The sequence below is a fragment of the Procambarus clarkii genome, unplaced genomic scaffold, assembly GCF_040958095.1.
Source record: "Procambarus clarkii isolate CNS0578487 unplaced genomic scaffold, FALCON_Pclarkii_2.0 HiC_scaffold_122, whole genome shotgun sequence".
In the NCBI taxonomy this organism is placed as follows: Eukaryota; Metazoa; Arthropoda; class Malacostraca; order Decapoda; family Cambaridae; genus Procambarus; species Procambarus clarkii.
The window spans coordinates 270,797-294,610 of record NW_027189155.1 but is presented as its reverse complement, the minus strand read 5'-3'; the positions used below and the strand labels follow the sequence as shown (position 1 = coordinate 294,610).

The following is a 23,814-nucleotide window of genomic DNA, read 5'->3' as shown; positions in this document are numbered from 1 at the left end:
GCTACCTTAAGACACATGACAAATGGAGGTTTATGTATTAGAGTTAAGCGCTATACTCCCTGGCCAGGAGCGAATTCGTGAAACGCCACGCGAGTCTGTTTACCACTTTGCCGCCAGTTACATATTCACTACTCATGAATGAAACCATGTAATATCATGAATTTGCATATATATATATATATAAATTCATTGATCAGGTAAGAAATGGTTAAAGCCTTTACTGCATGGCGTTTATATGTATGCTTGAATTCGAATATTACTCAACGATAATCACATGCCCTTTTGCAATTGAAACTCGCTACGTGGTTTCTAGCCGCAATTGTTGCCTGGTGTTGCAGAGCAACCATGCATCCTATCGCTTCTCGGCCTTTTGGCTAAGATCAAAGTGTAGTATCTGTTCTTATCAGCTTAATATCTGATACGATCCCCATGTGGGATCCTCGATATTAAACTGATTTTTGCAACATGGCGAAGTGCTAGGAGCTTGCTCCACCTTTGCCGCGGATCGGCCCGGTATTGCAGTACCTCTGGGATCGGTCCACTCCCTTCGGGGAGACCAAAAACAACCCTATCAACTAGTCAAAATCAAGTAGGAGACGATTATGTTAATTGGTTATGTACATTAATGAATCGTGTTAATTTGAATTGCAGTAATTACTTCACACCAGCCAACATCGTATGAGGAAAAAGCCTTGGAACGAGCAGCAGAAGTGAGTCAGTCGAGTCCGGGTTTGATGGGTCGAAGCTGAACAACTGCAACGAGTTAGAGAGAAGGAAGGAAGGAAGGAAGGAAGGAAGGAAGGAAGGAAGGAAGAAGGAAGGAAGGAAGGAAGGAAGGAAGGAAGGAAGGAAGGAGAAAGAAGGAGAAAGAAGGAGAGTGAGGTGAGTAATATCATTTAATAACTTTAGATTAAAGATTATGTGCGAGCAAAGAAATACGATGGTTGGTGTGGAAGGAAAGAAGTTGATTTTATGAATGGGGGGTTGCCAGTTAGTGCAATTTTAATTGATTTTGTTTGTTTTCTGAGATAGGTTATATAGGGTGAAGTTTTTCTCTATTTATATAAGTGTGGAAACTGGTTTAGGTAGCTTAGTGGTTTGTTATGAAAAGGCTGGTAGAGATGGGTTGAATAGTGTTAGACTTGTGTCTGCATTTAGTGGAGAACTGGATTTGGTATTTAAATGGCATCTAATATGACGTAGTCATTGTGCAAATCAACTCTAAATCAACGGGTTTACTATGATCGAGAACCTAACTATAATAGTTACCCATTGTTGGCATGCTCTTTTTTTTACGAAATTACTTACTCACTCTCCCTTGTGAGTGAGGGTGGAGTGGTGTGTATATCACTCGGAATTCCTTAGTCGGCTTTGACGGCGAAATTATATTCACACACACATCAAGATTAGACGTTTATCTATTTAATTTACCATTGCTGCACTGTACCAATGCGTAATAAAGACGAAATTCGAGTTGAGATGGAGGGAGGGAGGTGTTGCTTTGGTGTGCTCTTACACGGCAACTCAACGATCGTTTGCCACTTCCACGCTTGCCAGTCGGCCACTAGCCTCAAAGTGAATTCTAGTGTCTTGATTAGCTTTACAATCCATCATTTACCTCAATACACACTAACAATGTGTATTTATATACTTCAATCGAGCATTCGATGCACGCATTCACCTATAATATATACGTCAAAGAAACCCAGAACCCACCCAAGTTCAAGCGCACCTGCACTCTCGCCCCTCTCCATTTGAATGCTTGTTTCCTAATTAGATTTCAAATGATTCATTCACCTCTCTAAACGCCACCACCGTCTGTATATTTACATATTTTATTTAGGCAATGTAAGCAGGCACACATTCATTCATATTCATTCATTCATTCATTCATTCATTCATTCATTCATTCATTCATTCATTCATTCATTCATTCACGTAAAATAACGAATAAAATTGATATAGAATCTACTATAATTTGCAAAGCGAGCGACCAACCACCAAATGTGTCATTGTGAAAGCTAGTTTCGTAATTAGCTTTGCAATACTTCATTTACCTCCCTAAACACCAACAATGAGCGAGTATTTGTATACTCGGTAAAAGCGATGGATGGATTCCTTACACATTCACATTCACATATATTAAGCAATGAATTTGCTATAGTACCTACAGTACTCAGACTTCTCGAATTACTTACATCTTCTTATATCTTAACTTTGTTGTTCATTCAACAACAGAGTCGTTTTCCAGGGAATCACGTTATGTTAGATGATGCATCGCCTCGCCTCGCCTCGCATGGCATCGAATCGCATGTCATTGCATCGCATCGCATTGAACTGCATGGTATTGAATCACAAGGCATTGAATGGCATGGCATGGCATGGCATGGCATGGCGTCACGTCACGTCTCTCGTCTCTCGTCTCTCGTCTCTCGTCTCTAGTCTCTAGTCTCTAGTCTCTAGTCTCTAGTCTCTCGTCTCTCGTCTCTCGTCTCTAGTCTCTAGTCTCTAGTCTCTCGTCTCTCGTCTCTCGTCTCTCGTCTCTCGTCTCTCGTCTCTCGTCTCTCGTCTCTCGTCTCTCGTCTCTCGCCTCTCGCCTCTCGCCTCTCGCCTCTAGCCTCTAGCCTCTAGCCTCTAGCCTCTCGCCACCCAGCCCTGCCTCGCTTCGCCTCGTCTCCGGTTTATGAAAACGATGTATCAAGCAAAGTGTTAGATGTGAAAAAGTCGTGATATATATACAAAAATGGAATAGTTGGCGCGTAATAGTGCTGTTCGTTTTCTGTTATGGTATCAGAGAGAGAACGTCTCCTATTTATATTTTTTGACGAGCGTTGGCGTAACAGGCCCCTTGCACTTTTAATTCGTTATTGTACTTTTCAAAAGCTGTAGCTACCTTAAGACACATGACAAATGGAGGTTTATGTATTAGAGTTAAGCGCTATACTCCCTGGCCAGGAGCGAATTCGTGAAACGCCACGCGAGTCTGTTTACCACTTTGCCGCCAGTTACATATTCACTACTCATGAATGAAACCATGTAATATCATGAATTTGCATATATATATATATATAAATTCATTGATCAGGTAAGAAATGGTTAAAGCCTTTACTGCATGGCGTTTATATGTATGCTTGAATTCGAATATTACTCAACGATAATCACATGCCCTTTTGCAATTGAAACTCGCTACGTGGTTTCTAGCCGCAATTGTTGCCTGGTGTTGCAGAGCAACCATGCATCCTATCGCTTCTCGGCCTTTTGGCTAAGATCAAAGTGTAGTATCTGTTCTTATCAGCTTAATATCTGATACGATCCCCATGTGGGATCCTCGATATTAAACTGATTTTTGCAACATGGCGAAGTGCTAGGAGCTTGCTCCACCTTTGCCGCGGATCGGCCCGGTATTGCAGTACCTCTGGGATCGGTCCACTCCCTTCGGGGAGACCAAAAACAACCCTATCAACTAGTCAAAATCAAGTAGGAGACGATTATGTTAATTGGTTATGTACATTAATGAATCGTGTTAATTTGAATTGCAGTAATTACTTCACACCAGCCAACATCGTATGAGGAAAAAGCCTTGGAACGAGCAGCAGAAGTGAGTCAGTCGAGTCCGGGTTTGATGGGTCGAAGCTGAACAACTGCAACGAGTTAGAGAGAAGGAAGGAAGGAAGGAAGGAAGGAAGGAAGGAAGGAAGGAAGGAAGGAAGGAAGGAAGGAAGGAAGGAAGGAAGAAGGAGAAAGAAGGAGAAAGAAGGAGAGTGAGGTGAGTAATATCATTTAATAACTTTAGATTAAAGATTATGTGCGAGCAAAGAAATACGATGGTTGGTGTGGAAGGAAAGAAGTTGATTTTATGAATGGGGGGTTGCCAGTTAGTGCAATTTTAATTGATTTTGTTTGTTTTCTGAGATAGGTTATATAGGGTGAAGTTTTTCTCTATTTATATAAGTGTGGAAACTGGTTTAGGTAGCTTAGTGGTTTGTTATGAAAAGGCTGGTAGAGATGGGTTGAATAGTGTTAGACTTGTGTCTGCATTTAGTGGAGAACTGGATTTGGTATTTAAATGGCATCTAATATGACGTAGTCATTGTGCAAATCAACTCTAAATCAACGGGTTTACTATGATCGAGAACCTAACTATAATAGTTACCCATTGTTGGCATGCTCTTCTCTTTTTTTTACGAAATTACTTACTCACTCTCCCTTGTGAGTGAGGGTGGAGTGGTGTGTATATCACTCGGAATTCCTTAGTCGGCTTTGACGGCGAAATTATATTCACACACACATCAAGATTAGACGTTTATCTATTTAATTTACCATTGCTGCACTGTACCAATGCGTAATAAAGACGAAATTCGAGTTGAGATGGAGGGAGGGAGGTGTTGCTTTGGTGTGCTCTTACACGGCAACTCAACGATCGTTTGCCACTTCCACGCTTGCCAGTCGGCCACTAGCCTCAAAGTGAATTCTAGTGTCTTGATTAGCTTTACAATCCATCATTTACCTCAATACACACTAACAATGTGTATTTATATACTTCAATCGAGCATTCGATGCACGCATTCACCTATAATATATACGTCAAAGAAACCCAGAACCCACCCAAGTTCAAGCGCACCTGCACTCTCGCCCCTCTCCATTTGAATGCTTGTTTCCTAATTAGATTTCAAATGATTCATTCACCTCTCTAAACGCCACCACCGTCTGTATATTTACATATTTTATTTAGGCAATGTAAGCAGGCACACATTCATTCATTCATTCATTCATTCATTCATTCATTCATTCATTCATTCATTCATTCATTCATTCATTCATTCATTCACGTAAAATAACGAATAAAATTGATATAGAATCTACTATAATTTGCAAAGCGAGCGACCAACCACCAAATGTGTCATTGTGAAAGCTAGTTTCGTAATTAGCTTTGCAATACTTCATTTACCTCCCTAAACACCAACAATGAGCGAGTATTTGTATACTCGGTAAAAGCGATGGATGGATTCCTTACACATTCACATTCACATATATTAAGCAATGAATTTGCTATAGTACCTACAGTACTCAGACTTCTCGAATTACTTACATCTTCTTATATCTTAACTTTGTTGTTCATTCAACAACAGAGTCGTTTTCCAGGGAATCACGTTATGTTAGATGATGCATCGCCTCGCCTCGCCTCGCATGGCATCGAATCGCATGTCATTGCATCGCATCGCATTGAACTGCATGGTATTGAATCACAAGGCATTGAATGGCATGGCATGGCATGGCATGGCATGGCGTCACGTCACGTCTCTCGTCTCTCGTCTCTCGTCTCTCGTCTCGTCTCGTCTCTCGTCTCTCGTCTCTCGCCTCTCGCCTCTCGCCTCTCGCCTCTAGCCTCTAGCCTCTAGCCTCTAGCCTCTCGCCACCCAGCCCTGCCTCGCTTCGCCTCGTCTCCGGTTTATGAAAACGATGTATCAAGCAAAGTGTTAGATGTGAAAAAGTCGTGATATATATACAAAAATGGAATAGTTGGCGCGTAATAGTGCTGTTCGTTTTCTGTTATGGTATCAGAGAGAGAACGTCTCCTATTTATATTTTTTGACGAGCGTTGGCGTAACAGGCCCCTTGCACTTTTAATTCGTTATTGTACTTTTCAAAAGCTGTAGCTACCTTAAGACACATGACAAATGGAGGTTTATGTATTAGAGTTAAGCGCTATACTCCCTGGCCAGGAGCGAATTCGTGAAACGCCACGCGAGTCTGTTTACCACTTTGCCGCCAGTTACATATTCACTACTCATGAATGAAACCATGTAATATCATGAATTTGCATATATATATATATAAATTCATTGATCAGGTAAGAAATGGTTAAAGCCTTTACTGCATGGCGTTTATATGTATGCTTGAATTCGAATATTACTCAACGATAATCACATGCCCTTTTGCAATTGAAACTCGCTACGTGGTTTCTAGCCGCAATTGTTGCCTGGTGTTGCAGAGCAACCATGCATCCTATCGCTTCTCGGCCTTTTGGCTAAGATCAAAGTGTAGTATCTGTTCTTATCAGCTTAATATCTGATACGATCCCCATGTGGGATCCTCGATATTAAACTGATTTTTGCAACATGGCGAAGTGCTAGGAGCTTGCTCCACCTTTGCCGCGGATCGGCCCGGTATTGCAGTACCTCTGGGATCGGTCCACTCCCTTCGGGGAGACCAAAAACAACCCTATCAACTAGTCAAAATCAAGTAGGAGACGATTATGTTAATTGGTTATGTACATTAATGAATCGTGTTAATTTGAATTGCAGTAATTACTTCACACCAGCCAACATCGTATGAGGAAAAAGCCTTGGAACGAGCAGCAGAAGTGAGTCAGTCGAGTCCGGGTTTGATGGGTCGAAGCTGAACAACTGCAACGAGTTAGAGAGAAGGAAGGAAGGAAGGAAGGAAGGAAGGAAGGAAGGAAGGAAGAAGAAGGAAGGAAGGAAGGAAGGAAGGAAGGAAGGAGAAAGAAGGAGAAAGAAGGAGAGTGAGGTGAGTAATATCATTTAATAACTTTAGATTAAAGATTATGTGCGAGCAAAGAAATACGATGGTTGGTGTGGAAGGAAAGAAGTTGATTTTATGAATGGGGGGTTGCCAGTTAGTGCAATTTTAATTGATTTTGTTTGTTTTCTGAGATAGGTTATATAGGGTGAAGTTTTTCTCTATTTATATAAGTGTGGAAACTGGTTTAGGTAGCTTAGTGGTTTGTTATGAAAAGGCTGGTAGAGATGGGTTGAATAGTGTTAGACTTGTGTCTGCATTTAGTGGAGAACTGGATTTGGTATTTAAATGGCATCTAATATGACGTAGTCATTGTGCAAATCAACTCTAAATCAACGGGTTTACTATGATCGAGAACCTAACTATAATAGTTACCCATTGTTGGCATGCTCTTCTCTTTTTTTTACGAAATTACTTACTCACTCTCCCTTGTGAGTGAGGGTGGAGTGGTGTGTATATCACTCGGAATTCCTTAGTCGGCTTTGACGGCGAAATTATATTCACACACACATCAAGATTAGACGTTTATCTATTTAATTTACCATTGCTGCACTGTACCAATGCGTAATAAAGACGAAATTCGAGTTGAGATGGAGGGAGGGAGGTGTTGCTTTGGTGTGCTCTTACACGGCAACTCAACGATCGTTTGCCACTTCCACGCTTGCCAGTCGGCCACTAGCCTCAAAGTGAATTCTAGTGTCTTGATTAGCTTTACAATCCATCATTTACCTCAATACACACTAACAATGTGTATTTATATACTTCAATCGAGCATTCGATGCACGCATTCACCTATAATATATACGTCAAAGAAACCCAGAACCCACCCAAGTTCAAGCGCACCTGCACTCTCGCCCCTCTCCATTTGAATGCTTGTTTCCTAATTAGATTTCAAATGATTCATTCACCTCTCTAAACGCCACCACCGTCTGTATATTTACATATTTTATTTAGGCAATGTAAGCAGGCACACATTCATTCATTCATTCATTCATTCATTCATTCATTCATTCATTCATTCATTCATTCATTCATTCATTCATTCATTCACGTAAAATAACGAATAAAATTGATATAGAATCTACTATAATTTGCAAAGCGAGCGACCAACCACCAAATGTGTCATTGTGAAAGCTAGTTTCGTAATTAGCTTTGCAATACTTCATTTACCTCCCTAAACACCAACAATGAGCGAGTATTTGTATACTCGGTAAAAGCGATGGATGGATTCCTTACACATTCACATTCACATATATTAAGCAATGAATTTGCTATAGTACCTACAGTACTCAGACTTCTCGAATTACTTACATCTTCTTATATCTTAACTTTGTTGTTCATTCAACAACAGAGTCGTTTTCCAGGGAATCACGTTATGTTAGATGATGCATCGCCTCGCCTCGCCTCGCATGGCATCGAATCGCATGTCATTGCATCGCATCGCATTGAACTGCATGGTATTGAATCACAAGGCATTGAATGGCATGGCATGGCATGGCATGGCATGGCGTCACGTCACGTCTCTCGTCTCTCGTCTCTCGTCTCTCGTCTCTAGTCTCTAGTCTCTAGTCTCTAGTCTCTAGTCTCTCGTCTCTCGTCTCTCGTCTCTAGTCTCTAGTCTAGTCTCTCGTCTCTCGTCTCTCGTCTCTCGTCTCTCGTCTCTCGTCTCTCGTCTCTCGTCTCTCGCCTCTCGCCTCTCGCCTCTCGCCTCTCGCCTCTAGCCTCTAGCCTCTAGCCTCTAGCCTCTCGCCACCCAGCCCTGCCTCGCTTCGCCTCGTCTCCGGTTTATGAAAACGATGTATCAAGCAAAGTGTTAGATGTGAAAAAGTCGTGATATATATACAAAAATGGAATAGTTGGCGCGTAATAGTGCTGTTCGTTTTCTGTTATGGTATCAGAGAGAGAACGTCTCCTATTTATATTTTTTGACGAGCGTTGGCGTAACAGGCCCCTTGCACTTTTAATTCGTTATTGTACTTTTCAAAAGCTGTAGCTACCTTAAGACACATGACAAATGGAGGTTTATGTATTAGAGTTAAGCGCTATACTCCCTGGCCAGGAGCGAATTCGTGAAACGCCACGCGAGTCTGTTTACCACTTTGCCGCCAGTTACATATTCACTACTCATGAATGAAACCATGTAATATCATGAATTTGCATATATATATATATAAATTCATTGATCAGGTAAGAAATGGTTAAAGCCTTTACTGCATGGCGTTTATATGTATGCTTGAATTCGAATATTACTCAACGATAATCACATGCCCTTTTGCAATTGAAACTCGCTACGTGGTTTCTAGCCGCAATTGTTGCCTGGTGTTGCAGAGCAACCATGCATCCTATCGCTTCTCGGCCTTTTGGCTAAGATCAAAGTGTAGTATCTGTTCTTATCAGCTTAATATCTGATACGATCCCCATGTGGGATCCTCGATATTAAACTGATTTTTGCAACATGGCGAAGTGCTAGGAGCTTGCTCCACCTTTGCCGCGGATCGGCCCGGTATTGCAGTACCTCTGGGATCGGTCCACTCCCTTCGGGGAGACCAAAAACAACCCTATCAACTAGTCAAAAAAGTAGGAGACGATTATGTTAATTGGTTATGTACATTAATGAATCGTGTTAATTTGAATTGCAGTAATTACTTCACACCAGCCAACATCGTATGAGGAAAAAGCCTTGGAACGAGCAGCAGAAGTGAGTCAGTCGAGTCCGGGTTTGATGGGTCGAAGCTGAACAACTGCAACGAGTTAGAGAGAAGGAAGGAAGGAAGGAAGGAAGGAAGGAAGGAAGGAAGGAAGGAAGGAAGGAAGGAAGGAAGGAAGGAAGGAAGGAAGGAGAAAGAAGGAGAAAGAAGGAGAGTGAGGTGAGTAATATCATTTAATAACTTTAGATTAAAGATTATGTGCGAGCAAAGAAATACGATGGTTGGTGTGGAAGGAAAGAAGTTGATTTTATGAATGGGGGGTTGCCAGTTAGTGCAATTTTAATTGATTTTGTTTGTTTTCTGAGATAGGTTATATAGGGTGAAGTTTTTCTCTATTTATATAAGTGTGGAAACTGGTTTAGGTAGCTTAGTGGTTTGTTATGAAAAGGCTGGTAGAGATGGGTTGAATAGTGTTAGACTTGTGTCTGCATTTAGTGGAGAACTGGATTTGGTATTTAAATGGCATCTAATATGACGTAGTCATTGTGCAAATCAACTCTAAATCAACGGGTTTACTATGATCGAGAACCTAACTATAATAGTTACCCATTGTTGGCATGCTCTTCTCTTTTTTTACGAAATTACTTACTCACTCTCCCTTGTGAGTGAGGGTGGAGTGGTGTGTATATCACTCGGAATTCCTTAGTCGGCTTTGACGGCGAAATTATATTCACACACACATCAAGATTAGACGTTTATCTATTTAATTTACCATTGCTGCACTGTACCAATGCGTAATAAAGACGAAATTCGAGTTGAGATGGAGGGAGGGAGGTGTTGCTTTGGTGTGCTCTTACACGGCAACTCAACGATCGTTTGCCACTTCCACGCTTGCCAGTCGGCCACTAGCCTCAAAGTGAATTCTAGTGTCTTGATTAGCTTTACAATCCATCATTTACCTCAATACACACTAACAATGTGTATTTATATACTTCAATCGAGCATTCGATGCACGCATTCACCTATAATATATACTTCAAAGAAACCCAGAACCCACCCAAGTTCAAGCGCACCTGCACTCTCGCCCCTCTCCATTTGAATGCTTGTTTCCTAATTAGATTTCAAATGATTCATTCACCTCTCTAAACGCCCACACCGTCTGTATATTTACATATTTTATTTAGGCAATGTAAGCAGGCACACATTCATTCATTCATTCATTCATTCATGTCATTCATTCATTCATTCATTCATTCATTCATTCATTCATTCATTCATTCACGTAAAATAACGAATAAAATTGATATAGAATCCTACTATAATTTGCAAAGCGAGCGACCAACCACCAATGTGGTCATTGTGAAAGCTAGTTTCGTAATTAGCTTTGCAATACTTCATTTACCTCCCTAAACACCAACAATGAGCGAGTATTTGTATACTCGGTAAAAGCGATGGATGGATTCCTTACACATTCACATTCACATATATTAAGCAATGAATTTGCTATAGTACCTACAGTACTCAGACTTCTCGAATTACTTACATCTTCTTATATCTTAACTTTGTTTGTTCATTCAAACAACAGAGTCGTTTTCCAGGGAATCACGTTATGTTAGATGATGCATCGCCTCGCCTCGCCTTCGCATGGCATCGAATCGCATGTCATTGCATCGCATCGCATTGAACTGCATGGTATTGAATCACAAGGCATTGAATGGCATGGCATGGCATGGCATGGCATGGCGTCACGTCACGTCTCTCGTCTCTCGTCTCTCGTCTCTCGTCTCTCGTCTCTCGTCTCTCGTCTCTCGTCTCTCGCCTCTCGCCTCTCGCCTCTCGCCTCTAGCCTCTAGCCTCTAGCCTCTAGCCTCTCGCCACCCAGCCCTGCCTCGCTTCGCCTCGTCTCCGGTTTATGAAAACGATTGTATCAAGCAAAGTGGTTAGAATGTGAAAAAGTCGTGATATATATACAAAATGGAATAGTTGGCGCGTAATAGTGCTGTTCGTTTTCTGTTATGGTATCAGAGAGAGAACGTCTCCTATTTATATTTTTGACGAGCGTTGGCGTAACAGGCCCCTTGCACTTTTAATTCGTTATTGTACTTTTCAAAAGCTGTAGCTACCTTAAGACACATGACAAATGGAGGTTTATGTATTAGAGTTAAGCGCTATACTCCCTGGCCAGGAGCGAATTCGTGAAACGCCACGCGAGTCTGTTTACCACTTTGCCGCCAGTTACATATTCACTACTCATGAATGAAACCATGTAATATCATGAATTTGCATATATATATATATATAAATTCATTGATCAGGTAAGAAATGGTTAAGCCTTTACTGCATGGCGTTTATATGTATGCTTGAATTCGAATATTACTCAACGATAATCACATGCCCTTTTGCAATTGAAACTCGCTACGTGGTTTCTAGCCGCAATTGTTGCCTGGTGTTGCAGAGCAACCATGCATCCTATCGCTTCTCGGCCTTTTGGCTAAGATCAAAGTGTAGTATCTGTTCTTATCAGCTTAATATCTGATACGATCCCCATGTGGGATCCTCGATATTAAACTGATTTTTTGCAACATGGCGAAGTGCTAGGAGCTTGCTCCACCTTTGCCGCGGATCGGCCCGGTATTGCAGTACCTCTGGGATCGGTCCACTCCCTTCGGGGAGACCAAAAACAACCCTATCAACTAGTCAAAATCAAGTAGGAGACGATTATGTTAATTGGTTATGTACATTAATGAATCGTGTTAATTTGAATTGCAGTAATTACTTCACACCAGCCAACATCGTATGAGGAAAAAGCCTTGGAACGAGCAGCAGAAGTGAGTCAGTCGAGTCCGGGTTTGATGGGTCGAAGCTGAACAACTGCAACGAGTTAGAGAGAAGGAAGGAAGGAAGGAAGGAAGGAAGGAAGGAAGGAAGGAAGGAAGGAAGGAAGGAAGGAAGGAAGGAAGGAAGGAAGGAGAAAGAAGGAGAAAGAAGGAGAGTGAGGTGAGTAATATCATTTAATAACTTTAGATTAAAGATTATGTGCGAGCAAAGAAATACGATGGTGGTGTGGAAGGAAAGAAGTTGATTTTATGAATGGGGGGTTGCCAGTTAGTGCAATTTTAATTGATTTTGTTTGTTTTCTGAGATAGGTTATATAGGGTGAAGTTTTTCTCTATTTATATAAGTGTGGAAACTGGTTTAGGTAGCTTAGTGGTTTGTTATGAAAAGGCTGGTAGAGATGGGTTGAATAGTGTTAGACTTGTGTCTGCATTTAGTGGAGAACTGGATTTGGTATTTAAATGGCATCTAATATGACGTAGTCATTGTGCAAATCAACTCTAAATCAACGGGTTTACTATGATCGAGAACCTAACTATAATAGTTACCCATTGTTGGCATGCTCTTCTCTTTTTTTACGAAATTACTTACTCACTCTCCCTTGTGAGTGAGGGTGGAGTGGTGTGTATATCACTCGGAATTCCTTAGTCGGCTTTGACGGCGAAATTATATTCACACACACATCAAGATTAGACGTTTATCTATTTAATTTACCATTGCTGCACTGTACCAATGCGTAATAAAGACGAAATTCGAGTTGAGATGGAGGGAGGGAGGTGTTGCTTTGGTGTGCTCTTACACGGCAACTCAACGATCGTTTGCCACTTCCACGCTTGCCAGTCGGCCACTAGCCTCAAAGTGAATTCTAGTGTCTTGATTAGCTTTACAATCCATCATTTACCTCAATACACACTAACAATGTGTATTTATATACTTCAATCGAGCATTCGATGCACGCATTCACCTATAATATATACGTCAAAGAAACCCAGAACCCACCCAAGTTCAAGCGCACCTGCACTCTCGCCCCTCTCCATTTGAATGCTTGTTTCCTAATTAGATTTCAAATGATTCATTCACCTCTCTAAACGCCACCACCGTCTGTATATTTACATATTTTATTTAGGCAATGTAAGCAGGCACACATTCATTCATTCATTCATTCATTCATTCATTCATTCATTCATTCATTCATTCATCATTCATTCATTCATTCACGTAAAATAACGAATAAAATTGATATAGAATCTACTATAATTTGCAAAGCGAGCGACCAACCACCAAATGTGTCATTGTGAAAGCTAGTTTCGTAATTAGCTTTGCAATACTTCATTTACCTCCCTAAACACCAACAATGAGCGAGTATTTGTATACTCGGTAAAAGCGATGGATGGATTCCTTACACATTCACATTCACATATATTAAGCAATGAATTTGCTATAGTACCTACAGTACTCAGACTTCTCGAATTACTTACATCTTCTTATATCTTAACTTTGTTGTTCATTCAACAACAGAGTCGTTTTCCAGGGAATCACGTTATGTTAGATGATGCATCGCCTCGCCTCGCCTCGCATGGCATCGAATCGCATGTCATTGCATCGCATCGCATTGAACTGCATGGTATTGAATCACAAGGCATTGAATGGCATGGCATGGCATGGCATGGCATGGCGTCACGTCACGTCTCTCGTCTCTCGTCTCTCGTCTCTCGTCTCTCGTCTCTCGTCTCTCGTCTCTCGTCTCTCGCCTCTCGCCTCTCGCCTCTCGCCTCTAGCCTCTAGCCTCTAGCCTCTAGCCTCTCGCCACCCAGCCCTGCCTCGCTTCGCCTCGTCTCCGGTTTATGAAAACGATGTATCAAGCAAAGTGTTAGATGTGAAAAAGTCGTGATATATATACAAAAATGGAATAGTTGGCGCGTAATAGTGCTGTTCGTTTTCTGTTATGGTATCAGAGAGAGAACGTCTCCTATTTATATTTTTTGACGAGCGTTGGCGTAACAGGCCCCTTGCACTTTTAATTCGTTATTGTACTTTTCAAAAGCTGTAGCTACCTTAAGACACATGACAAATGGAGGTTTATGTATTAGAGTTAAGCGCTATACTCCCTGGCCAGGAGCGAATTCGTGAAACGCCACGCGAGTCTGTTTACCACTTTGCCGCCAGTTACATATTCACTACTCATGAATGAAACCATGTAATATCATGAATTTGCATATATATATATATAAATTCATTGATCAGGTAAGAAATGGTTAAAGCCTTTACTGCATGGCGTTTATATGTATGCTTGAATTCGAATATTACTCAACGATAATCACATGCCCTTTTGCAATTGAAACTCGCTACGTGGTTTCTAGCCGCAATTGTTGCCTGGTGTTGCAGAGCAACCATGCATCCTATCGCTTCTCGGCCTTTTGGCTAAGATCAAAGTGTAGTATCTGTTCTTATCAGCTTAATATCTGATACGATCCCCATGTGGGATCCTCGATATTAAACTGATTTTTGCAACATGGCGAAGTGCTAGGAGCTTGCTCCACCTTTGCCGCGGATCGGCCCGGTATTGCAGTACCTCTGGGATCGGTCCACTCCCTTCGGGGAGACCAAAAACAACCCTATCAACTAGTCAAAATCAAGTAGGAGACGATTATGTTAATTGGTTATGTACATTAATGAATCGTGTTAATTTGAATTGCAGTAATTACTTCACACCAGCCAACATCGTATGAGGAAAAAGCCTTGGAACGAGCAGCAGAAGTGAGTCAGTCGAGTCCGGGTTTGATGGGTCGAAGCTGAACAACTGCAACGAGTTAGAGAGAAGGAAGGAAGGAAGGAAGGAAGGAAGGAAGGAAGGAAGGAAGGAAGGAAGGAAGGAAGGAAGGAAGGAAGGAAGGAAGGAGAAAGAAGGAGAAAGAAGGAGAGTGAGGTGAGTAATATCATTTAATAACTTTAGATTAAAGATTATGTGCGAGCAAAGAAATACGATGGTTGGTGTGGAAGGAAAGAAGTTGATTTTATGAATGGGGGGTTGCCAGTTAGTGCAATTTTAATTGATTTTGTTTGTTTTCTGAGATAGGTTATATAGGGTGAAGTTTTTCTCTATTTATATAAGTGTGGAAACTGGTTTAGGTAGCTTAGTGGTTTGTTATGAAAAGGCTGGTAGAGATGGGTTGAATAGTGTTAGACTTGTGTCTGCATTTAGTGGAGAACTGGATTTGGTATTTAAATGGCATCTAATATGACGTAGTCATTGTGCAAATCAACTCTAAATCAACGGGTTTACTATGATCGAGAACCTAACTATAATAGTTACCCATTGTTGGCATGCTCTTCTCTTTTTTTTACGAAATTACTTACTCACTCTCCCTTGTGAGTGAGGGTGGAGTGGTGTGTATATCACTCGGAATTCCTTAGTCGGCTTTGACGGCGAAATTATATTCACACACACATCAAGATTAGACGTTTATCTATTTAATTTACCATTGCTGCACTGTACCAATGCGTAATAAAGACGAAATTCGAGTTGAGATGGAGGGAGGGAGGTGTTGCTTTGGTGTGCTCTTACACGGCAACTCAACGATCGTTTGCCACTTCCACGCTTGCCAGTCGGCCACTAGCCTCAAAGTGAATTCTAGTGTCTTGATTAGCTTTACAATCCATCATTTACCTCAATACACACTAACAATGTGTATTTATATACTTCAATCGAGCATTCGATGCACGCATTCACCTATAATATATACGTCAAGAAACCCAGAACCCACCCAAGTTCAAGCGCACCTGCACTCTCGCCCCTCTCCATTTGAATGCTTGTTTCCTAATTAGATTTCAAATGATTCATTCACCTCTCTAAACGCCACCACCGTCTGTATATTTACATATTTTATTTAGGCAATGTAAGCAGGCACACATTCATTCATTCATTCATTCATTCATTCATCATTCATTCATTCATTCATTCATTCATTCATTCATTCATTCATAAAATAACGAATAAAATTGATATAGAATCTACTATAATTTGCAAAGCGAGCGACCAACCACCAAATGTGTCATTGTGAAAGCTAGTTTCGTAATTAGCTTTGCAATACTTCATTTACCTCCCTAAACACCAACAATGAGCGAGTATTTGTATACTCGGTAAAAGCGATGGATGGATTCCTTACACATTCACATTCACATATATTAAGCAATGAATTTGCTATAGTACCTACAGTACTCAGACTTCTCGAATTACTTACATCTTCTTATATCTTAACTTTGTTGTTCATTCAACAACAGAGTCGTTTTCCAGGGAATCACGTTATGTTAGATGATGCATCGCCTCGCCTCGCCTCGCATGGCATCGAATCGCATGTCATTGCATCGCATCGCATTGAACTGCATGGTATTGAATCACAAGGCATTGAATGGCATGGCATGGCATGGCATGGCATGGCGTCACGTCACGTCTCTCGTCTCTCGTCTCTCGTCTCTCGTCTCTAGTCTCTAGTCTCTAGTCTCTAGTCTCTAGTCTCTCGTCTCTCGTCTCTCGTCTCTAGTCTCTAGTCTCTAGTCTCTCGTCTCTCGTCTCTCGTCTCTCGTCTCTCGTCTCTCGTCTCTCGTCTCTCGTCTCTCGCCTCTCGCCTCTCGCCTCTCGCCTCTCGCCTCTAGCCTCTAGCCTCTAGCCTCTAGCCTCTCGCCACCCAGCCCTGCCTCGCTTCGCCTCGTCTCCGGTTTATGAAAACGATGTATCAAGCAAAGTGTTAGATGTGAAAAAGTCGTGATATATATACAAAAATGGAATAGTTGGCGCGTAATAGTGCTGTTCGTTTTCTGTTATGGTATCAGAGAGAGAACGTCTCCTATTTATATTTTTTGACGAGCGTTGGCGTAACAGGCCCCTTGCACTTTTAATTCGTTATTGTACTTTTCAAAAGCTGTAGCTACCTTAAGACACATGACAAATGGAGGTTTATGTATTAGAGTTAAGCGCTATACTCCCTGGCCAGGAGCGAATTCGTGAAACGCCACGCGAGTCTGTTTACCACTTTGCCGCCAGTTACATATTCACTACTCATGAATGAAACCATGTAATATCATGAATTTGCATATATATATATATAAATTCATTGATCAGGTAAGAAATGGTTAAAGCCTTTACTGCATGGCGTTTATATGTATGCTTGAATTCGAATATTACTCAACGATAATCACATGCCCTTTTGCAATTGAAACTCGCTACGTGGTTTCTAGCCGCAATTGTTGCCTGGTGTTGCAGAGCAACCATGCATCCTATCGCTTCTCGGCCTTTTGGCTAAGATCAAAGTGTAGTATCTGTTCTTATCAGCTTAATATCTGATACGATCCCCATGTGGGATCCTCGATATTAAACTGATTTTTGCAACATGGCGAAGTGCTAGGAGCTTGCTCCACCTTTGCCGCGGATCGGCCCGGTATTGCAGTACCTCTGGGATCGGTCCACTCCCTTCGGGGAGACCAAAAACAACCCTATCAACTAGTCAAAATCAAGTAGGAGACGATTATGTTAATTGGTTATGTACATTAATGAATCGTGTTAATTTGAATTGCAGTAATTACTTCACACCAGCCAACATCGTATGAGGAAAAAGCCTTGGAACGAGCAGCAGAAGTGAGTCAGTCGAGTCCGGGTTTGATGGGTCGAAGCTGAACAACTGCAACGAGTTAGAGAGAAGGAAGGAAGGAAGGAAGAAGGAAGGAAGGAAGGAAGGAAGGAAGGAAGGAAGGAAGGAAGGAAGGAAGGAAGGAAGGAAGGAGAAAGAAGGAGAAAGAAGGAGAGTGAGGTGAGTAATATCATTTAATAACTTTAGATTAAAGATTATGTGCGAGCAAAGAAATACGATGGTTGGTGTGGAAGGAAAGAAGTTGATTTTATGAATGGGGGGTTGCCAGTTAGTGCAATTTTAATTGATTTTGTTTGTTTTCTGAGATAGGTTATATAGGGTGAAGTTTTTCTCTATTTATATAAGTGTGGAAACTGGTTTAGGTAGCTTAGTGGTTTGTTATGAAAAGGCTGGTAGAGATGGGTTGAATAGTGTTAGACTTGTGTCTGCATTTAGTGGAGAACTGGATTTGGTATTTAAATGGCATCTAATATGACGTAGTCATTGTGCAAATCAACTCTAAATCAACGGGTTTACTATGATCGAGAACCTAACTATAATAGTTACCCATTGTTGGCATGCTCTTCTCTTTTTTTTACGAAATTACTTACTCACTCTCCCTTGTGAGTGAGGGTGGAGTGGTGTGTATATCACTCGGAATTCCTTAGTCGGCTTTGACGGCGAAATTATATTCACACACACATCAAGATTAGACGTTTATCTATTTAATTTACCATTGCTGCACTGTACCAATGCGTAATAAAGACGAAATTCGAGTTGAGATGGAGGGAGGGAGGTGTTGCTTTGGTGTGCTCTTACACGGCAACTCAACGATCGTTTGCCACTTCCACGCTTGCCAGTCGGCCACTAGCCTCAAAGTGAATTCTAGTGTCTTGATTAGCTTTACAATCCATCATTTACCTCAATACACACTAACAATGTGTATTTATATACTTCAATCGAGCATTCGATGCACGCATTCACCTATAATATATACGTCAAAGAAACCCAGAACCCACCCAAGTTCAAGCGCACCTGCACTCTCGCCCCTCTCCATTTGAATGCTTGTTTCCTAATTAGATTTCAAATGATTCATTCACCTCTCTAAACGCCACCACCGTCTGTATATTTACATATTTTATTTAGGCAATGTAAGCAGGCACACATTCATTCATTCATTCATTCATTCATTCATTCATTCATTCATTCATTCATTCATTCATTCATTCATTCATTCATTCACGTAAAATAACGAATAAAATTGATATAGAATCTACTATAATTTGCAAAGCGAGCGACCAACCACCAAATGTGTCATTGTGAAAGCTAGTTTCGTAATTAGCTTTGCAATACTTCATTTACCTCCCTAAACACCAACAATGAGCGAGTATTTGTATACTCGGTAAAAGCGATGGATGGATTCCTTACACATTCACATTCACATATATTAAGCAATGAATTTGCTATAGTACCTACAGTACTCAGACTTCTCGAATTACTTACATCTTCTTATATCTTAACTTTGTTGTTCATTCAACAACAGAGTCGTTTTCCAGGGAATCACGTTATGTTAGATGATGCATCGCCTCGCCTCGCCTCGCATGGCATCGAATCGCATGTCATTGCATCGCATCGCATTGAACTGCATGGTATTGAATCACAAGGCATTGAATGGCATGGCATGGCATGGCATGGCATGGCGTCACGTCACGTCTCTCGTCTCTCGTCTCTCGTCTCTCGTCTCTCGTCTCTCGTCTCTCGTCTCTCGTCTCTCGCCTCTCGCCTCTCGCCTCTCGCCTCTAGCCTCTAGCCTCTAGCCTCTAGCCTCTCGCCACCCAGCCCTGCCTCGCTTCGCCTCGTCTCCGGTTTATGAAAACGATGTATCAAGCAAAGTGTTAGATGTGAAAAAGTCGTGATATATATACAAAAATGGAATAGTTGGCGCGTAATAGTGCTGTTCGTTTTCTGTTATGGTATCAGAGAGAGAACGTCTCCTATTTATATTTTTTGACGAGCGTTGGCGTAACAGGCCCCTTGCACTTTTAATTCGTTATTGTACTTTTCAAAAGCTGTAGCTACCTTAAGACACATGACAAATGGAGGTTTATGTATTAGAGTTAAGCGCTATACTCCCTGGCCAGGAGCGAATTCGTGAAACGCCACGCGAGTCTGTTTACCACTTTGCCGCCAGTTACATATTCACTACTCATGAATGAAACCATGTAATATCATGAATTTGCATATATATATATATAAATTCATTGATCAGGTAAGAAATGGTTAAAGCCTTTACTGCATGGCGTTTATATGTATGCTTGAATTCGAATATTACTCAACGATAATCACATGCCCTTTTGCAATTGAAACTCGCTACGTGGTTTCTAGCCGCAATTGTTGCCTGGTGTTGCAGAGCAACCATGCATCCTATCGCTTCTCGGCCTTTTGGCTAAGATCAAAGTGTAGTATCTGTTCTTATCAGCTTAATATCTGATACGATCCCCATGTGGGATCCTCGATATTAAACTGATTTTTGCAACATGGCGAAGTGCTAGGAGCTTGCTCCACCTTTGCCGCGGATCGGCCCGGTATTGCAGTACCTCTGGGATCGGTCCACTCCCTTCGGGGAGACCAAAAACAACCCTATCAACTAGTCAAAATCAAGTAGGAGACGATTATGTTAATTGGTTATGTACATTAATGAATCGTGTTAATTTGAATTGCAGTAATTACTTCACACCAGCCAACATCGTATGAGGAAAAAGCCTTGGAACGAGCAGCAGAAGTGAGTCAGTCGAGTCCGGGTTTGATGGGTCGAAGCTGAACAACTGCAACGAGTTAGAGAGAAGGAAGGAAGGAAGGAAGGAAGGAAGGAAGGAAGGAAGGAAGGAAGGAAGGAAGGAAGGAAGGAAGGAAGGAAGGAGAAAGAAGGAGAAAGAAGGAGAGTGAGGTGAGTAATATCATTTAATAACTTTAGATTAAAGATTATGTGCGAGCAAAGAAATACGATGGTTGGTGTGGAAGGAAAGAAGTTGATTTTATGAATGGGGGGTTGCCAGTTAGTGCAATTTTAATTGATTTTGTTTGTTTTCTGAGATAGGTTATATAGGGTGAAGTTTTTCTCTATTTATATAAGTGTGGAAACTGGTTTAGGTAGCTTAGTGGTTTGTTATGAAAAGGCTGGTAGAGATGGGTTGAATAGTGTTAGACTTGTGTCTGCATTTAGTGGAGAACTGGATTTGGTATTTAAATGGCATCTAATATGACGTAGTCATTGTGCAAATCAACTCTAAATCAACGGGTTTACTATGATCGAGAACCTAACTATAATAGTTACCCATTGTTGGCATGCTCTTCTCTTTTTTTTACGAAATTACTTACTCACTCTCCCTTGTGAGTGAGGGTGGAGTGGTGTGTATATCACTCGGAATTCCTTAGTCGGCTTTGACGGCGAAATTATATTCACACACACATCAAGATTAGACGTTTATCTATTTAATTTACCATTGCTGCACTGTACCAATGCGTAATAAAGACGAAATTCGAGTTGAGATGGAGGGAGGGAGGTGTTGCTTTGGTGTGCTCTTACACGGCAACTCAACGATCGTTTGCCACTTCCACGCTTGCCAGTCGGCCACTAGCCTCAAAGTGAATTCTAGTGTCTTGATTAGCTTTACAATCCATCATTTACCTCAATACACACTAACAATGTGTATTTATATACTTCAATCGAGCATTCGATGCACGCATTCACCTATAATATATACGTCAAAGAAACCCAGAACCCACCCAAGTTCAAGCGCACCTGCACTCTCGCCCCTCTCCATTTGAATGCTTGTTTCCTAATTAGATTTCAAATGATTCATTCACCTCTCTAAACGCCACCACCGTCTGTATATTTACATATTTTATTTAGGCAATGTAAGCAGGCACACATTCATTCATTCATTCATTCATTCATTCATTCATTCATTCATTCATTCATTCATTCATTCATTCATTCATTCATTCACGTAAAATAACGAATAAAATTGATATAGAATCTACTATAATTTGCAAAGCGAGCGACCAACCACCAAATGTGTCATTGTGAAAGCTAGTTTCGTAATTAGCTTTGCAATACTTCATTTACCTCCCTAAACACCAACAATGAGCGAGTATTTGTATACTCGGTAAAAGCGATGGATGGATTCCTTACACATTCACATTCACATATATTAAGCAATGAATTTGCTATAGTACCTACAGTACTCAGACTTCTCGAATTACTTACATCTTCTTATATCTTAACTTTGTTGTTCATTCAACAACAGAGTCGTTTTCCAGGGAATCACGTTATGTTAGATGATGCATCGCCTCGCCTCGCCTCGCATGGCATCGAATCGCATGTCATTGCATCGCATCGCATTGAACTGCATGGTATTGAATCACAAGGCATTGAATGGCATGGCATGGCATGGCATGGCATGGCGTCACGTCACGTCTCTCGTCTCTCGTCTCTCGTCTCTCGTCTCTAGTCTCTAGTCTCTAGTCTCTAGTCTCTAGTCTCTCGTCTCTCGTCTCTCGTCTCTAGTCTCTAGTCTCTAGTCTCTCGTCTCTCGTCTCTCGTCTCTCGTCTCTCGTCTCTCGTCTCTCGTCTCTCGTCTCTCGCCTCTCGCCTCTCGCCTCTCGCCTCTCGCCTCTAGCCTCTAGCCTCTAGCCTCTAGCCTCTCGCCACCCAGCCCTGCCTCGCTTCGCCTCGTCTCCGGTTATGAAAACGATGTATCAAGCAAAGTGTTAGATGTGAAAAAGTCGTGATATATATACAAAAATGGAATAGTTGGCGCGTAATAGTGCTGTTCGTTTTCTGTTATGGTATCAGAGAGAGAACGTCTCCTATTTATATTTTTTTGACGAGCGTTGGCGTAACAGGCCCCTTGCACTTTTAATTCGTTATTGTACTTTTCAAAAGCTGTAGCTACCTTAAGACACATGACAAATGGAGGTTTATGTATTAGAGTTAAGCGCTATACTCCCTGGCCAGGAGCGAATTCGTGAAACGCCACGCGAGTCTGTTTACCACTTTGCCGCCAGTTACATATTCACTACTCATGAATGAAACCATGTAATATCATGAATTTGCATATATATATATATATAAATTCATTGATCAGGTAAGAAATGGTTAAAGCCTTTACTGCATGGCGTTTATATGTATGCTTGAATTCGAATATTACTCAACGATAATCACATGCCCTTTTGCAATTGAAACTCGCTACGTGGTTTCTAGCCGCAATTGTTGCCTGGTGTTGCAGAGCAACCATGCATCCTATCGCTTCTCGGCCTTTTGGCTAAGATCAAAGTGTAGTATCTGTTCTTATCAGCTTAATATCTGATACGATCCCCATGTGGGATCCTCGATATTAAACTGATTTTTGCAACATGGCGAAGTGCTAGGAGCTTGCTCCACCTTTGCCGCGGATCGGCCCGGTATTGCAGTACCTCTGGGATCGGTCCACTCCCTTCGGGGAGACCAAAAACAACCCTATCAACTAGTCAAAATCAAGTAGGAGACGATTATGTTAATTGGTTATGTACATTAATGAATCGTGTTAATTTGAATTGCAGTAATTACTTCACACCAGCCAACATCGTATGAGGAAAAAGCCTTGGAACGAGCAGCAGAAGTGAGTCAGTCGAGTCCGGGTTTGATGGGTCGAAGCTGAACAACTGCAACGAGTTAGAGAGAAGGAAGGAAGGAAGGAAGGAAGGAAGGAAGGAAGGAAGGAAGGAAGGAAGGAAGGAAGGAAGGAAGGAAGGAAGGAAGGAGAAAGAAGGAGAAAGAAGGAGAGTGAGGTGAGTAATATCATTTAATAACTTTAGATTAAAGATTATGTGCGAGCAAAGAAATACGATGGTTGGTGTGGAAGGAAAGAAGTTGATTTTATGAATGGGGGGTTGCCAGTTAGTGCAATTTTAATTGATTTTGTTTGTTTTCTGAGATAGGTTATATAGGGTGAAGTTTTTCTCTATTTATATAAGTGTGGAAACTGGTTTAGGTAGCTTAGTGGTTTGTTATGAAAAGGCTGGTAGAGATGGGTTGAATAGTGTTAGACTTGTGTCTGCATTTAGTGGAGAACTGGATTTGGTATTTAAATGGCATCTAATATGACGTAGTCATTGTGCAA

General features: G+C 41.3%; 2 long non-coding RNA genes and 9 other non-coding genes across 11 annotated transcripts; all 11 read left to right on the top strand.

Annotated features, from left to right (window-relative positions):
* The first annotated feature begins 354 nt into the window (after window positions 1-354).
* LOC138360826 (U2 spliceosomal RNA) lies at window positions 355-547 on the top strand. The gene has a single exon (XR_011226685.1). It is a non-coding gene; the product is annotated as a U2 spliceosomal RNA (small nuclear RNA).
* A 2,695-nt stretch (window positions 548-3,242) lies between these two features.
* On the top strand, window positions 3,243-3,435 carry LOC138360825 (U2 spliceosomal RNA). Its single transcript, XR_011226684.1, has one exon. It is a non-coding gene; the product is annotated as a U2 spliceosomal RNA (small nuclear RNA).
* A 2,573-nt stretch (window positions 3,436-6,008) lies between these two features.
* Window positions 6,009-6,201, top strand: LOC138360824 (U2 spliceosomal RNA). Its single transcript, XR_011226683.1, has one exon. It is a non-coding gene; the product is annotated as a U2 spliceosomal RNA (small nuclear RNA).
* Window positions 6,202-6,478: 277 nt separating this feature from the next.
* LOC138360805 (uncharacterized) lies at window positions 6,479-17,734 on the top strand. The gene is made up of 5 exons (XR_011226668.1): window positions 6,479-6,531; window positions 9,183-9,410; window positions 11,961-12,188; window positions 14,725-14,952; window positions 17,600-17,734. It is a non-coding gene; the product is annotated as an uncharacterized lncRNA (long non-coding RNA).
* On the top strand, window positions 8,888-9,080 carry LOC138360822 (U2 spliceosomal RNA). The gene has a single exon (XR_011226681.1). It is a non-coding gene; the product is annotated as a U2 spliceosomal RNA (small nuclear RNA).
* LOC138360827 (U2 spliceosomal RNA) lies at window positions 11,663-11,856 on the top strand. The gene has a single exon (XR_011226686.1). It is a non-coding gene; the product is annotated as a U2 spliceosomal RNA (small nuclear RNA).
* On the top strand, window positions 14,428-14,620 carry LOC138360821 (U2 spliceosomal RNA). The gene has a single exon (XR_011226680.1). It is a non-coding gene; the product is annotated as a U2 spliceosomal RNA (small nuclear RNA).
* LOC138360820 (U2 spliceosomal RNA) lies at window positions 17,303-17,495 on the top strand. The gene has a single exon (XR_011226679.1). It is a non-coding gene; the product is annotated as a U2 spliceosomal RNA (small nuclear RNA).
* Window positions 17,735-17,777: 43 nt separating the features above from the next.
* On the top strand, window positions 17,778-23,680 carry LOC138360807 (uncharacterized). Its single transcript, XR_011226669.1, has 3 exons — window positions 17,778-17,830; window positions 20,374-20,597; window positions 23,255-23,680. It is a non-coding gene; the product is annotated as an uncharacterized lncRNA (long non-coding RNA).
* Window positions 20,077-20,269, top strand: LOC138360819 (U2 spliceosomal RNA). The gene has a single exon (XR_011226678.1). It is a non-coding gene; the product is annotated as a U2 spliceosomal RNA (small nuclear RNA).
* LOC138360817 (U2 spliceosomal RNA) lies at window positions 22,958-23,150 on the top strand. The gene has a single exon (XR_011226677.1). It is a non-coding gene; the product is annotated as a U2 spliceosomal RNA (small nuclear RNA).
* Window positions 23,681-23,814: the final 134 nt, after the last annotated feature.